Consider the following 16,741-nt stretch of genomic DNA (forward strand, 5'->3'; position numbering starts at 1 on the left):
TTAATTTTGATACGGGGTATTAACTATCAAAATGGGAGTATTGAAATATATCAAAATAATTACTAGGAGAGAGAGATCAGTGAACTGAAAATTTTTACATCTAAATTTCTTTATTATCACCATGCGTACTAGTGTTGATTTCCAACATATATGCTGTCATGAAAACGATAGTGAAAATGTCTTTTCATTTGTTGATTATGTGTAAACTACATGTATGTAAGCAGTTGAATGACTTGTGTGTGGTTTTGGATGGAATGTCTTGCCAGACCCTACTCAAAACTTGTCATTATCAGTACATATTTTACTTAAATAGAACAGAATCATAACAATTAATGGGAAAAAAGTGGGGGGGTTGGGGGTGGGGGCAAACAGATCTATGAAGCTGAGAACATTATTAACTCCCAAAAGATACAGCACATATTTTGTAATCCACCCATTCTTACTGTAATATATTCTTCAACAAACTCACTCTAAAGCATTCCTCATTTTAAAAAACCAAGAATATTTTTAATCAGACTGTTGTTAACATAAAATGTAAGTCTGGCAGTACCAAACGTAGAGGTAATAGGCAGAGTAATGTTGAAAATTTTTATATCCTGTTTTGTTGTCATGTATTATTTTTTTAGCACTGTATTGTAATATTTCTCTTTTAATGTTTAATATGTATATAATTTTGTACACAAAATTGCCATTTTAATGAATAAACATTTCATGTTGGCATGAGCATCACTTTAAGTGGGAAATGTAGGGTATAGTACATCGCTTTGTTTTACGTTGTCACTTTTGCATTTGTTTTGTAGATGCATAGTTTATATTTATGAATACATTATTATTTTATATCTAGTAATAGTATTTATATTAAGAATTATGTGTACTGCAGAGCACTTGACTTCAACAAAACAATCCGTTCCGTAAGAGGTCGAAATTCAATTTTTTTGAGATCTGAATCTATATTTTCCATAAGAAATAACTGAAAATGAGTGTAATCCGTTCCTGGCCACCCATTATTACCCAACCTTGCCTTATTATACAAAACAGTACACATAAATTACAATTAAACAAGTTCAGTTAACTAAATATGATAGACGTATATTTGTTACGTTTAAATTAGTGTACTGTATTAAAAAAAAAAAAAAAAACTGGCCTATGTCCAATGCATTACCAATGGTTGACCAGGCGCCATAGGCTAGCTACTACTACACAGAATGCAGAGTAATGGGTAGGCACAAAACTTGTTGCTAACATAATAAAACATTGAAAAACAAGCCTAACTCTTACAGTAAATTATTAATATATTAAAATTAAGCCAAATTATGTTTATCATAACTTAATGAAAATTTGCCTAAATAACGTCGTGTCGGCAGCTCGTGGCATGAGCGAATGTAAAGAAACCTGTGTACTACATACGTATACTACTACGTATACTACATACTATATGCGCAAAATCACTTTCAGATATCTTTAAATAAATGTTATGATACTAAAACTTTTTTCATATGTCCTTGTAGAATCGTAAAATAGGGATGTATCTTCTACAGCAGCAAATTACTAACCTCTTCTTTACCTGGAAGCTTAACAAAGCTGAAAGATTGCGTTCGCTACCGAATCACACATGTATTAAGAATTGCTTTCACTTGCAAAGAAATTCACAATCGCGTGAAGAAAAATTTTTGTCATAAAAATCCATAATTGTTTAATAAAATAGAATACTATTATTACATAAATTATACAAAGACTTTCAGACACCATTCAGTGTTTATGTTGATACTGTTGATGTCGAAAGCCTTTGTATATTTTTCATCCTTCACCATTAATTGTGGATTTTTATGACACATCGCTCTTACTGCCAAACCTCAGAATGGTGTTTGAAAGTCTTTGTATATTTTTCATACTTTACTGTTAATTGTCGATTTTTATGACACTACCAAATCTCACATGTAAACATTGTATTAACTATGAAACGCATATGTGTGTGTGTGTGCTTAGCTTTTATACTAGGACTATGTCTAAAAAAAATCAAGGATGGATGCTTCCTAACACCAAGGAAATCCTGCCAAAGCAACAGCTGTGCATAGTATACCAAAACAATATGAGCAGAGTGATGAAGTTGTAAACAAAGGGTAGCGACACCGCCACCAGTGTTACCAGATGCAGTAGCATTATTTGATGCTTTTAGCATATTTGAGGTAAATTTCATTGCATAGCATAATATTTGGCATAACAAAATCTATTTAGCATAATTTTGTGGAGTTGGCATAAATATACATTGAATCATTAAAAATAACAAACGTACCTGACTTATTTTGATAAAATAACGCACATATGTAATAGTATTTAATAAGTTAGGTTTATCAATCTGTCACATAAGAAAATCTAAACACAGGTTTGAAGTGTCCCTCATACATATGGCCCAAGCATCACAAGTGTCTGTTTCATGATGTAAGTGCATAATCCCAAAAATAATCTTGGAGAATGAACAGCAAGACTTGGATAGTGAATGGCATGCACTAAGTAATTAAAAGTGGCAATATTGACAGTTTTCTTTATGAAAAAATCGACACAGAGTCATTCTTGGTTAAAGTTTATCTAATCTCAGTAATAAATACAGGCAGCCCGCGGTCAATGGTGCCGTCGCTTAGCTGCGAACTGGTTTTATGGCTATCATCAAAAATAAATACAGGCAGCCCGCGGTTAATGGTGCAGTCGCTTAGCTGCGAACCGGTTTTACGGCTGTCGTCAAAAATATTATTGAAAAAAATAAGGTATTTTAAGGTACTTTTACAGCACATTTTTAAGGTACTTTTACAGCACAGTTTTCAGTTAAGAGCGCCGCTAGCGATGTTATGTCAAACAAGTACATACATTTGTAGAAATACCGTTCAGAGCATAAAGGTTATGCAAATTATTTTATAAAAAAATTTTGAGGGTTATTGTATTAGTGTAAACTATGTGCCCCTGTGCTGTTTCATGTCAATTTATAAATTTTCATGCTTTTATGTTTAAAATGTGTATGAAAATGTATTACATACGTATAGGGTATTTTTATTTCTGCACATAAATAAGATACAAAGGCAGCTTTTGAAACTGCTCTTCACGTTATTAAAGAGGATGTTTTTTCATGTTCATTCTTGTGAGCTGCCGCTCTTCCAAAAATATCGAGTTAGGAAAAGTGCAAATTTAGAGATTGATGTGTCGATTTTAAAAATGTTCGTGCTATTATGGTTAAAATCTGTATGAAAATTTATTACATATAGGGTATTTTTATTTCTGCACAGAAATATGACACAAAGGCATCTTTTGAAACTGCCCTTCACGTTATCAAAGAGGATGTTTTTTTTATGTTTGTTCTTGTGAACCGCCACATGCCGCTCTTCTGAAAATATATACTTGTTAAAAAAAGTGCAATTTAGCGATCGATGTGTCGATTTTATAAATATTCATGCTTTTATGTTTAAAATGTGTATGAAAATATATTAGGTATAGGGTATTTTTATTTTTGTACATAAATATGATACAAATTAAGGCAGCTTTTGGTAACTGCCCTCCACATTATCAGAGGATGTTTTTTCATGTTCCTTCTTGTCCGCCGCTGTTCCGAAAAATGCAATTACCAAAACTTCATGTGGCTATATTTTATTAATTTGGAAGCTAATTATAACCCATTTTGTTAATGAAATTTGAGGTTTTTGTCGAAAGTTTTCATGCTTTTATGTTTTAAAATGTGTATGAAAAATGTATTTTCAGGGGTATTTTTTTATTATTTGTACATAAATATGATACAGTGGCAGTACACATGTCCATTTGAAGTCTTTGTAACAGCCCTTCACATGATGGAGACAATAGGTTGTTCAGTCGTGCCCAAATGATAAAATTTTAATTTATATTATTAAATCATGTTTTTATAATATTATATTTACAATTGTTGTATAAATTGATTTTAAAAGGCAAAACTCTTGTATAAATTTAATTTTGCATCACTGCAATTTGTTTGTTTTTCCATGGGATAGAAGTGCAAAATATAACTGTGCAACCCTGTTGATTTTTTGCTTTGTTACGCGAGCAAAAAATTGAGGTACAACCGTACGAGCTCAAGATGCTGCTGCTACATAGATAGCATAATGACGAAAATTAAGATGAGCACAGAAGATAAAGTAAATATGCATCTTTTCCATAATTCTTTTAAAAAGTTATACAGTGGACCCCCCGTATTCGCGTTCTCCAGATTCGCGGACTCACACATTCGCGGATTTCTCTGGGGAACGTTTCCCTGCATTATTCGCGGAAAATTCGCGCATTCGCGGTATTTTTCTATGATAAATATCCACAAATTCCTGGTTTTTTTTAATGAATTTCATCATAAAATGCACTTATTGTGATAAAACTATTAAAAAAACCAAGTATGAAAATTTTTAGTGGGTTTTTCTTGAGTTTTAACTAACAAAATAGGCTGTTTTTAGCATTTTCATAGGGGTTCCAAACATTCGCGGGTTCTAACTATTCACGGGGGGGTCTGGTACGCATCCCCCGCGAATACGGGGGGACCACTGTACATTACTTCACTGTATCAAATAATATTGTACATATTCTCATATTGTATTAGGAAATACTATGGTAAATTTAAGCCAGTGTGGCCAATGTTTTGGTTTGGAAATCAGTTGATGGCAAATACAAGTTTGTTTCGCCATATTTAACGCAATTTGAATTAATTTTCTTGCTCTAGTTAGCATAAACAAATATCTAGATACTTATATGGGACAAGGTTATTTTTCCTTATACAACATTTTTTTAGGTGGAAATATGACTTAAATATGTCTCGTTGTTGTTGTGAACTTTTTTTTAACAGATTACGTTGATTAAAAAAATTACATGATTCCATTCGTAATTTTCCTTTATATAAATCATCGTAATACGAACTTTACGATATTTATCTTTATCGGCGTGAAACCAACAGTAAAATGTGTTTTTTTCAAGCACAGTAATTTTGATTAAAATGATTTTGTCTCAATTTTACCAACGGTTATGGTTGATGGCATACGTTATCTGGAGTTTTATCCTTGTTGCCGATGCACGATAATGGTCATTAGCAGCTTAAACAGTTTTCTCAGCTTCAGCATAACTAGGTTTAAATTTAATAGTATATTTCTCTATTGATCTTTGATCTATAGCAAATAAAGTTATTACATTAAGATATCTCAGTCCTATTCTACATAACGTCATTTATTACAACTACAGTAATAGTGTACTATAATAGTGTACTATAGTATAATGATTGAAATACAAGCCAAACAGATGTTGTTATCCAATTCAGTTGTACTTAGAGAAAAAAGTTGTTTCTTGTTCGGTTGTTCATGGCTGTACGCGTTTACGCAACGAGTATAACGTTAAAACCGTACTTTAATCATTTTCTTTTGCTGTTTTTGAACTTATGTAACTAGAAGATGGGATAAAGTTAGGTTATTGTAATTTGGTCTCATAAAATTGGATTATCGTAAGACGAATTATTGTAACTTGTACCTGTACACTGTATAAAACCTTACTATATCTTTACATACTCTAGATGCCCAAAGGATTAAAGCTAGGCTTTTTTTCACTACAGTATTTATAATACTATAATGTACTGTACAGTAAATTCTATTGTACTATCCTGCATAAATATAATTTTACTTATTGCGCCATTGTGGTATTACGGCGCCGTTTGACTAGTCTAGGGCACTGTTAACAGGTCTAGTATTCCGAAAGATGTGCGGTGGCCGTAGGCTTTAAAATCACTTCGCATCAGAAATCGCTCAGTGTTGGCAGCCAGGAAGGGAACCCCTGCCGCTAACCGAGGGCCGCTTATATCCTATTCTTTCAAAGTTAGCTCAAGCCTTGCTAACCATTACCGAGTGCATTTCTCCATAGAGGAAAAAAAAAAGTAAAATGTTTAACTAACAAATGAACTAATATGCAGTGAAGGTATCAAGAAAGCCGGTGATTGATGAGATGTAAGTTAGCATAACATTAGCATAATTTTGATAGATTTAGCATAATTTCATGTAGAGTTTAGCAACAAATGGGAAGTGAGATCTAAGTTAGCATAAAATTAGCTTAAGTTTATCATCCCACAAGCTTAATTTTGATAGATGTAGCATATTAGCATAATTTCTTGTGCAGTTTTGCATCAAATGAGATCTGGTAACACAAAATGCCACCAACAACACTGACTAGTGCTGGTTGACTGAAACAGTTATGTTTACAAACATCATATGGCCACTCTGGTTGATTTCTGGAATTCTGTTCGAACTCTTTAAGTTTACACGAGAGAGAGAGAAGGAAGAGAGAAGGAGAGAGAGGAGAGGAGAAGAGAGAAGAGAGAGAGAGAAGAGAGCGAGAGAGAGGACCGAGAGAGAGAGATGGACGAGGGAGAAGAGAGGAAGAAGAACACAGCTTCGAGAATTAATTCCCTTTACAAGCCTTACAAATAAAATTGGTAATCTTCATTTAGAAGAGCATGAAATTCATTACGTTATGAAAATAAGAAAAATTTTTATACTTTGCTTTATAGATTCATTCATTGAAAGAGAACACATGGCCCAACCAAACTCACCCAAGGAATTGTTTAGCCAGGTTTTTATTAAGAATTGTTCCACTGAATATTAAAGACTGCATTTTAATATGAACTGCAGTCTCTTAATGAGGCAGACAAACACACTAATTGTTCTAGTGCGGGAAAGAAGGGCGTAAAAACAAGGCATAATTGTTTAGCTACCTGGAAAACAAAGAAGTCACAATAATAAGGTTAGACAGTCAAATATCAGTTGCATTTACTTCAGGATTTACAGTGTCTAGCTTGCATAATGGAATACAGTAGTGCCTCAGGATATGAAATTAATCTACTCAGAAGCGGCCTTCATAACCTGATTTTTCATATCTCGAACCACGTTTTACATGTACATTGCCTAATTTGTTCCAAGCCCTACAAAAATGGCGCAGTAAATTTTATTATAAAGCTAAATTGACCAATAAACAATGAAATACAATAATTTGGACCATTCAATACCTAACATAAACTACGTACATATACTACTATATGTACCTGTAATTAAGTGTATTAGTGTACATGGTACAAGAAATACTGTACGTACATATGTAGTAAAATGTGGAACCTTACCTTTCGAGTGAGGCAATCTCCGAAAGTGGCGACAGAGGAGGAGGGCAAATGGCAGAAAACATAAACATTTAACTTTACAAAAAACTTAAAATTATTATTGAAAGTGCAATAATATATAAGAACAATTGCACACACTTAATAGGATAATGAAATATATATATATACATATATACATGTATATATATCTATATATATTTTTTTTTTTTTTTTTTTTTTTTTTTTTTTTTTTTTTTTTTTTTTTTTTTTGTGCCGGAGCATTCCGGGCTATAAAGAAAAGAAAGGGTATAAATATATTCATATGTTAACGTCCCGGGGACTGTGTAAGGAAAAAAAACCACCCGGAGTTGTATACCCGGAGCTGTATGACCCGGAGAGGGGGGTACACGAAGTAACCCGGGACGGCCACATGAACTCGCAAGTTCCGTGGCAAGAAAAATAAAAATAAAAATAAAAATAAAGATAAAAATAATGATAATAAAAACTAAAATAACAAATATACTATCTCCGCCTACGGAAGAGTAACTTCCGTAAACATAACCCTCAATGACTCCGGGAGAGGCCGGAATCTAAACCCGCCTTAGCTGCGGAGAGGGAATGTTTTAGGCGGGTGGATGTAAGCTCCGGGAGTGAAAGAAGCAGAGCGCAACAATCCACGGAAGCCGAGGCTGAAACGCAGTGCGACTAACAACTCCGGAGGCGGTCGGCTAAGAAGCGACACTCCCCAGCCCAAGGTCCTGGGAGACCCACTACACCTCCCCCTCCGCTGGTGGGACCGGCCGTCAGCGACAAACAACGAGAGCGGCACCCAACTACGGGGAGTCCCACGAGAGGGGGAGGGAGGGAGGGCTGAAGGGGGGACGATCACGTGACCAGCGATTCCCCGCGAATAAAGGATCACGAGGAAAACGCAGGCAAAGCCTATGAAGGCTAGCTGGCCGACCGAACACCCAAATATACATAGACAAAATAAAAACAATTACTTAAAGCTAAGGGAAAAACATGCTTTAACAGGGGTAATGAAAATAAGGGGCGAAAAATATAAAACGCAATGGAGGCCACTCGATGAGAGTGGGCGCAACAAGGAAAAATTACTTGCTCACCGACAAAACGAAAACAAACGGTAAGCTGACGAAAAGAAAAAGGGGGAATTCTTGAATGGAAAATACCAAACTAAAATAAAAGGGGGAAGGGGGGAACGATAGATAAACAACGAAGCACAAAACAAAGAAACGTGCACGAACGCCGACCCCTTGAAAAACAGGAAATCATGAAAATAATAAACGTAGATCAAACAAGATCGACAAAGTAACTGCCACCCAAGACATAATAAAATATATACTGAAAATATATACTGAAATACCATAAGTTACGAGTATATAAATATAAATATATAGGTACTGAAAGAAGCCCGCTCGAAATTGGTACAAAACAAGGGAACGACGTAATGGCGGCTCGCTACCGCTTGTTACGGGAGGAGACGCCTAACAAAATCCTAAATAAAGGCAAAACGAAAGGCAAAATCACTCCCTAAATACAGAAAAAGGGCGAACCAGTACTTAACTTGGGTGAAGAGGCAGATTGACGATCCATAACGAAAAAGAATAACGAAACCAATAAAAAGAACAGATAGCTATAAAAAAGCGTGCAACGCTGGGAGGCTATCGATAAGAATGACGCCGCAGTCCCCTTCAACAGGGTAGCTGGGTGTGACCTATAGGTCGGCTCCCCGTTTTCAGGGTCTTTTGATGAGGAAAAGGCTAATTGGAGGGGTTACTGTGGTAGTGTTTAACACTCGCCCCAGTTCTATACCGACACCTTTTATTTAGGTGAGCGAGTCAGGGACTTCTGACATGTCCAATTTAGCAGTTCTCTGGTATCATAGCAATATTTTACTAGAAATAGTGCTAAAGAGGACACATTTCACTGGGCGACACGGCTTCCTCGCCCAGAAATAGATTTTTCCTACGTCAAAATCCCTTTTTTTGTACATTTTTTTTACTATTTTATACTTTTTTTTTTTTTTTTTTTTTTTAATACAAAATTTCAATTTCTTCACCACTTTCAACTTTCTGATTTTTCGTATCACTTGGATCTTACTACTACTAAAGGCCTCTTTAAAAAATAACTATCCAAGGAAGATTGCTTCTGCCTGCTTTTCACAATGTTCCTGAAACGACTCTGGCAAACGTCATCGAACTGTGCAAGCATACGACCTGTGTAAGCCCTTTCGGGGTGTCTCTTTTCTACAAATGATTGCACTTTATGAAAAGCAGCTAGAGCATCCTTAATTTCTGCCATTGTCATAGGGTCCTCCTCCTCCTCCTCCTCCTCACTGCTGCTAGAGAACTCTTCTTGAACGACATTATGTTGCATGGCTCCAATTCCTTCAGATCATCCATCGTAAGCTCCTCTTGGTGCTCCTCGGGAAGGTCATTGATGTCGTCCTCGTCAACGACCAGCCCCATTGACTTGCTGAGTGCAACGATCTCGTCAAGATCTGGTTACGAAACAGTTTCAGGATAGTCAACTGTTTCTAAGTCTGTTTCAGCTTCACCCACGTTGAATCCCTCTAAGTCTCGGGTGGATACGGCATCAGGCCAGAGTTTCCTCCACAAAGAATTCAAGGTTCGTCTTGAAACCTCCTGCCAAGCTTGATCGATGAGTCGGATACATATCACGATATTGAAATGCTCCTTCCAAAATTCATGCAAGGTGAGGTTTGTGGTATCGGTGATGTCGAAACATCTCTTGAAAAGATGTTTCTTATACAGCTTCTTGAAGTTCGATATAACTTGCTGGTCCATGGGCTGGAGGTGGTGTTAGGCGGAAGATAAAGAGCCTTGATAAAAGAATACTCCGCTAGGATATCTTCCTCGAGGCCAGGAGGGTGAGCAGGGGCATTGTCCAACAACAGTGGTGTGGTTGGTTTGGTGTTTGCTTCTCACCTCGGTGCTCGCGGGTTCGATTCTCGGCCATACCATTGAGGAGTGAGAGATGTGTATTTCTGGTGATAGAAGTTCACTCTCGACGTAGTTCGGAAGTCACGTAAAGCCGTTGGTCCCGTTGCTGAATAACTACTGGTTCCATGCAACATAAAAACACCATACAAACAAACAAACAACAGCAGACATTTCAGAGGGAGGCGCTTCTCTTCCAAAATTTTCTTTACTGTCAGGCCAAAACACAGATTTACCCACTAGGTGAACAAAAGTCTCGTTACCCAGGCTTTTGCATTAGCCCTCCACATCACCGGAAGCTTCTTCTTTAGCATAGCACTTTGTAGGTCTTGAAGGCTCAAGGAGTGTCTGAATGATACACAAGTAGGGCCTTGACCTTACAATCCCCACTGGCATTGGAACAAAGTGCGAGCGTAAGCCTGTCTTTCATTGGCTTATTCCCAGGTAGCTTCTTCTCTTCCTCCATGATGTACGTCTGACGAGGCTTTTCTCTCTCTCTCTCTCTCTCTCTCTCTCTCTCTCTCTCTCTCTCTCTCTCTCTCTCTCTCTCTCTCTCTCTCTCTCTCTCTCTGAAAAAGGCCAGTCTTGTCACACTTGAAGACTTGCTGAGAACTGTGGCCTTCGTTGATCGTCATCTCGTCGAACGTCTTAATAAAGGCTTCAGCCGCTTTCGTGTACAAGCTGGCAGCCTTCCCATGCCGCACCATCGAATGAATGGATGCCAGTCCGTTTACGGAATTTATCAAACCACCCACAGGAAGCCTTGAAGTTTGGGGTTGGCATCGATGTCCCTTCTCCTCCGTCGTCTTCGGCCTGGGCAATCAGATCTCCGAAAATAGCGCTGGCCTTGAGGCAGATTGCCGTCTCGGTTATTGTATCGCCAGCGATTCATTTGTCTTTAATCCATACAAGAAGCAGCCTCTCCATCTCATCATGCACATGGCTCCCCTTGTTGGACAAAATAGTCACGCCCTTGGAAGTTGTAGCTGCTGTGATGGCTTCCTTCTGCTTAAGGATGGTGCCTATCGTTGACGGATTTCGGCCGTATTCCTTAGCGATCACACTCAACCGCATGCCAGCTTCATACTTCTTAATTATCTCCATCTTAGTCTCCATAGAAAGCATCCTCTTCTTTCTGTGAACTTCAGCAATTTTCTTGAGACCCATGACTATACGTACGTAATTAAGTCATGTGTTAAAGTTCTCACACAACACGATAAAAGTACAAAGCAAAATCACTAACACAAATTTACGCGTTATTTGCGGAAAATTTGCACATTCGCAGTATTTTTCTATGAGAAATATCCACAAATTCATGTTTTTTTTTTTTTTTTTTTTTTATCATAAACTGCACTTTTTGTGATAAAACTATAAAAAAAACCAAGTATCAGAATTTTTTGTTGGTTTTTCTTGAGTTATAACTAACAAAATAGGCTGTTTTCAGCATTTTTATAGGGGTTCCAACTATTCGCAGGTTCTAACTATTCACGGGGGGTCTGGTATGCATCCCCCGCGAATACGGGGGGACCACTGTATGTGAACAAACGAATTCCGCATACGTAAGATAGCGCTGAGGCAATGAAGTGGCCGAACGACGCCATTACGTAGAGGCATGATGGGATAGATGCTGACCAATAGGAGAGCAGGATCTTACGGCTGTGACTAGCATCAGGAACCAATGGGAGAGCGGGAGGATGGTGGCGAGTCTACTGAGTTAGCGGTGCACGAATTTTAAAATTGTTCTTGGCGGTCTGGGTGAATCTTAGACTTTACAGTACACCCTTTCATAACCTGAATTATTTTTTTATACAGAAGTAAAAAAAATCTTCGTCTATGCTTTCGTAACTGGGATTTTTCATAAGTAGGGACTTTCGTATGTCGAGGTTCCACTGTATTCTCTTAACCTTTAAACGCCGAGCCGGTATTTTTGAAAGTGTCTCCCGTATGCTGGCGGCGTTCGCGAGTTAGTGCCAAAGCAGAAAAAAAGTTTTTTCAACAAATCATAGCACGCTTAATTTTCAAGATCAAGAGTTCATTTTTGGCTTTCTTTTTTTCATTGCCTGAAGTTTAGTATGCAACCATCTGAAATTAAAAAAATATCATTATCATATATAAATATTGGCATATATGACAGCGGGAAAAAAATTCATATATAATTGTATACAAATCGCGCTTTGAGGAAAACGGTTAAAGCTAGTGAGTTAATTATTTTTCCGTTGTATTGTACGCTAAATTGCAATGATTTTGGTATATAACAAATTGTAAAACGACAAAGCAACACAGAGAAAATATTATCACAACATGATGCATGAATTTGTAATGCGCGGACATAAAAAATTGCTGTTTTCAAAAATTCACCATAAATCTAAATATTGTGCTAGAGACTTCCCGTTTGTTGAAAAATGAAGGTAATTGATTGAATATTACTATACTGTAAGTGTTGTAGCTTACAATTGCAGTTTTCGACCATTTCGGTCTAGTTAAAGTTGACCGAAGGTCAAATTTTTTCTATTTATCGTTATTTATATGAAAATATTTCAAAACTGATAGAAGCTACAACCATGGGTTGGTTTTTGTTGTATTCCTCATAAAATTGCGCACATTTTCATATATAAATCTTTATGTAACGGTTGTTTAAAATGGTGCAAACATTACAACAATCGAACGAAAGAATTTCTGAATTTTTCGATTGCTACCGCGCGGACTTGATGAAAAAGTTTTTTCCATAAATTCACCATAAATCGAAATATTGTACTAGAGGCTTCCAATTTGTTGCAAAATAAAGGTAAATGATTGAATATTACTACTAGAATGTAATAGTTTTAACTTACAATTGCGTTTTTTGACCATCTCGGTCAAAGTTGACCAAAGGTTGAAATTTTGGCACTTATCATTATTTATATGAAAATATTTCAAAACTGATAAAAGCTACAACCATGGGTTGTTTTTTGTTGTATTCTACATGAAATTGCACACATTTTCATATATAAAACTTTATGTAACAGCTAATTTAAAGTGGTGCAAACATTACGACAACCGGACGAAAAAATTTCTGATTTTTTCAGAAGAGTTGCCGCGTGGACGCAAGGAAAATCTTTTTTCCTAAATTCACCTTAAATCAAAATATTATGCAAGAGACTTCTAATTTTTTGCAAAATAAAGATAAATGATTGATTATTGCTAGAATGTAAGAGTTTTAGCTTACAATTGCGTTTTTCGACCATTTCGGTCGAGTCTAAGTTGACCGAAGGTTGATATTTTGTTACTTATTGTTATTTATATGAAAATATTTCAAAACTGATAAAAGCTACAATTATGGGTTGTGTTTTGTTGTATTCTACATGAAATTGCGCACATTTTTATATATAAAACTTTATTTAACGGCTAATATAAAACTGTGCAAACATTAGGACAATCGGACGAAAAAATTTATTATTTTTTTCGGCAGTTACTACGCAGACATAGGAAAAAGTTTTTTTCTAAAATTCACCATAAATCAAAATATTGTGCTAGAGACTTCCAATTTGTTGCATAATGAAGGTAAATGATTGAGTATTACTAGAATGTAAGAGTTTTAGCTTACAATTGCGGTTTTAAACCATTTCGGTAGAGTCAAAGTTGACCGAAGGTTGAAATTTTGGCACTTATCGTTATTTATATGAAAATATTTCAAAACTGATAAAAGCTACAACCATGGGTTATTTTTTTCTTGTATTCTACATGAAATTGTGCACATTTCCATTTATAAAACTTTATGTAATGGCTAATATAAAACTGTGCAAACATTACGACAATCGGACGAAAAAATTTCTGATTTTTTCAGAAGAGTTAGCGTGTGGACGTAAGGAAAAAGTTTTTTCATAAATTCACCATAAATCAAAATATTGTGCTAGAGACTTCCAATTTGTTGTAAAATGAAAGTAAATGATTTACTATTACTAGAATATAAGAGTTTTAGCTTACAATTGCATATTTCGACCATTTCAGTAGAGTCAAAGTTGACCGAAGGTTGAAATTTTGGCACATTACTATTTATATGAAAATATTTTAAAACTGATAAAAGCTATAACCATGAGTTGTTTTTTGTTGTATTCTACATAAAATTGCACACATTTTCATATATAAAACTACGTAACGGCTAATATAAAATGGTGCAAAAATTATGTCAAAGTGACGAAATAATTTTTGAGATGTGTCGCTGATGCTTTTTAGTGCGAGAAGAAAGAAATTTGCGGTTGTGCGCCTGCGTAACGATTGTAAACAAAACAACAGCTTGATCCATGAACTCCCAGCATATCCCCCAAGGCGCGTGATTCAAAAGTTTTGGCCTAGTAGGCCTATAACTATTTTTCTGCAAATTTAAAAAAAAAAGTTTTTTCGTCGACGTTTCGTACGTCAGTTCGGCACCTAACAGACAATTTTTGTTGACGTTTGATACGTCCAATCGGCGTTAAAGGGTTAAACATTCCCTCCCCTCTCCCATGACTAGTGTATCTGATAAGTGATGAAGTCCCTCCCCTCCCCTATGACTGTGGTGTATCTGATCAGTGACGAAGCCCAGTAATTTGAGGTCCATTGAGTAGGAATCTCTCTCTCTCTCTCTCTCTCTCTCTCTCTCTCTTCTCCCTCCTCTCCTCTCTCTATCTCTCCTTTCTCTTCTCTCTCTCTCTCTCTCCTACTACTACTACTTCATTCTCTTCCTGTGGCTTTATCTCCTCTAACAAGGTCATGCTTTCTGTGGAAGGTGCTCAGCAGGTTAATGGCCATATGAATTTTTCATAAAGAGATAAGCACAATTCTAAAAATATTGTTGTTCTTGTAATGCCCTTGCTCAGGATGTTACTTTTTCGTGCACTGTGATTTGTTTATAAAGATAGTTTACTGGTTGATTTTAGTATACATCACGATTGAATATGCAGATTAATTTGAAAGACTTCTGTTTTTAATTAAAAAAAAGGCAGTGCCCTTGATTATTGATGTTGCAGAAACTGCTGTTGTGAATGTGTAGATGGGATTGTAATGTAAGAATTGGATATCTAGTACGTTAAATCAAATATTGTGTACGCCAAGATACTTGGGGGTTATTGAGTGTCATGATAGCATTTACTGAAGTAAAAGTTTTTCTTGGTTATAAACTGTTGGGTGCAAAAATTTAGGATAAAGATTTATTATGTATCTGAGCGATAAAAATGAAAAGATGTATATTGCATAATGAGATAAAATGTTTGCATTTTATCGTTGGATGTTACATTATTGTTGCTAGACTAAATTAAACAAAATTATGTACATATAAGACTACACTGATCACACTGAAAAAGAGCATGTGTGATGTAAACTTGAAAGAGATGTGTAATAAGAAATTTGAATGTGATGTTTGCTAGAATTTACTCAAAAGCTGAAAGGTTTTAAATAGTTACAACAAATAATTTGAACTATTTTAATCAATGTTAGCAAAAGAAAAGTTTTGTAATGGGAATAGTTTAAAATTTAATAGTCTTGTTTGATGAACTTATCTTAAAAATAGTTTTTAAGATACTTGTATGTGAAGATTTCTCTAAGGATGAGTACTCTACTGTTTTTGTATAGGTATGAATTGTGAAAAACTGTTCCACACGAGTCATTGTTATATGCTTCATGTTTGTAAGAAAGTATAAATTTCAGTTATGTTACCATTTTCAAATTGTTCAGTTTATAATACTTTTAAGAATTCATAGTGCTTGTCCCATAGTTTATAGTATTCTTTTTCATTAAAATTCTTTTTCATTAATTCGTACATTGACAGCAATATTTTGTTTCGGTTAACTTCAACCATTCTCATTAATTTTTGAAAGGAATGTATGGCATTATTACTATTAGGACAACTGCTATATATCAGTTAGTGTTTTGAAAAATCATATGTTTAACAACTTCTATGCAAGAGGTTTGAAGGGCTTTGCTGAATTATGCTTAAATTTTAAGATGGTTACATCAAGCAAAAACAAATTTAATTTGAGATTTCAGAAGGAAATTGTCTGTGTGTAGTCTGCATACATACAAGAATCACGTTTTAATGATTGTTGGTAAAACAAGAAGCACATTGAGCCTATACTACTACACTGCAGATAAACTTACACATTTGCATGAAGACACACAATATTTTAACATGGATTTTAATACTGGTGCTCTCTCTCTCTCTCTCTCTCTCTCTCTCTCTCTCTCTCTCTCCTCTCTCTCTCTCTCTCTCTCTCTCATATATATATATGATTAAAATTCTTTTGGTATACTGAAATGATTATGGCCTTGCCATTTTTAGTTTTAAGTTTTATTTTATGTTGCAGTACAATGTGTATTTTTTCCTTGCATTCTATTTCCCTGTATGTATGATTTCAGTAGGCTGTGCAGTGCTCAGACTGGTGGAAGCTACTGCCTTTGAAGAGAGGCATCATAATGTTACTCATTATGTTTAATGTCTTTTTTTTTTTTTTCAATTGATATCTGGAAAAAGTATATATTTGACAGTTTGCTTCCAATAGTAGTAAAAAAAATTATTTTGGCTGCCCCTTTTCGAGGCCTTGTCTTGCACTTTTGCTGAAGCACAGGTAGTGACAGGCATTGCATTGTGTGGATGCAAATACTTGGTTACCATCATTGTTAG

The 16,741-nt window shown here is 35.6% G+C and overlaps 1 protein-coding gene across 2 annotated transcripts in view; it reads left to right on the top strand.

Annotated features, from left to right (window-relative positions):
• Nucleotides 1-16,741, top strand: part of LOC135217745 (protein abrupt-like) — a 275,548-nt gene that overhangs the window by 222,681 nt on the left and 36,126 nt on the right. The window lies entirely within an intron of this gene.

Source organism: Macrobrachium nipponense, chromosome 7 (genome assembly GCF_015104395.2).
Source record: "Macrobrachium nipponense isolate FS-2020 chromosome 7, ASM1510439v2, whole genome shotgun sequence".
Lineage (NCBI taxonomy): Eukaryota > Metazoa > Arthropoda > Malacostraca > Decapoda > Palaemonidae > Macrobrachium > Macrobrachium nipponense.